Below are 700 nucleotides of genomic sequence, written 5' to 3'. Positions count from 1 at the left end.
GATATTTTATAAAATGTTGCCATAATAAATGCAATGAAGCACTTAAATCTACGGCTTATTTATCAGCTTTTTTTCCAATTTTTTTCGTTTGGTATTGTTCTTCCTACCCCCCGGCCTCTACAATGTAAAGCACTTTCACTGCTGCTCTAAATGTATTTGATTGTTGAGTACTTATAACTTTGCGTGACCACTTCATCCAGTACAGCCATTTTTTATTTGGATTTTATGTGCTATTACGAGTCACGGCATTGCCAATGTAAAGCGGATCGAATTTAATTTCAGTGTTGGGCTTAAGCTTATGAAAACTCAGATAATAACTTTTTTATATAAAAACAAAAAATGGGAGTATTTAAGGGCGCGTGCTGTGGTACTGAAATTTTAGATTTAATCCAGGAATTTTAACTAATTCCTTAATACTGGCACAAGAATATTTCTAACATCAAAATTCAATTCAATGAATAATTTAATTACATTTTCACAATAAAAAAGTTTTTAAGTATTTCAACATCATAATTGTTTTTTAATCTCACAAATATTTGTACTTATAAGCTTTTTGATGATTTAAATGCGATTTAATTTAAATTTTTTTTAGTTTTAAATTAAATGAAATTCACTTAGTGTTTAAAAATAACTTATAAATAAATACAGTCTAACTTTAATAACTCAAAGTACCATTTTGCAAAGAAAAGGTTCGACTTCG

Source organism: Teleopsis dalmanni, chromosome 2, assembly GCF_002237135.1.
Source record: "Teleopsis dalmanni isolate 2A chromosome 2, ASM223713v2, whole genome shotgun sequence".
In the NCBI taxonomy this organism is placed as follows: domain Eukaryota; kingdom Metazoa; phylum Arthropoda; class Insecta; order Diptera; family Diopsidae; genus Teleopsis; species Teleopsis dalmanni.
The sequence above is the reverse complement of the archived record's forward strand: the minus strand, read 5'-3'. Positions refer to the sequence as shown.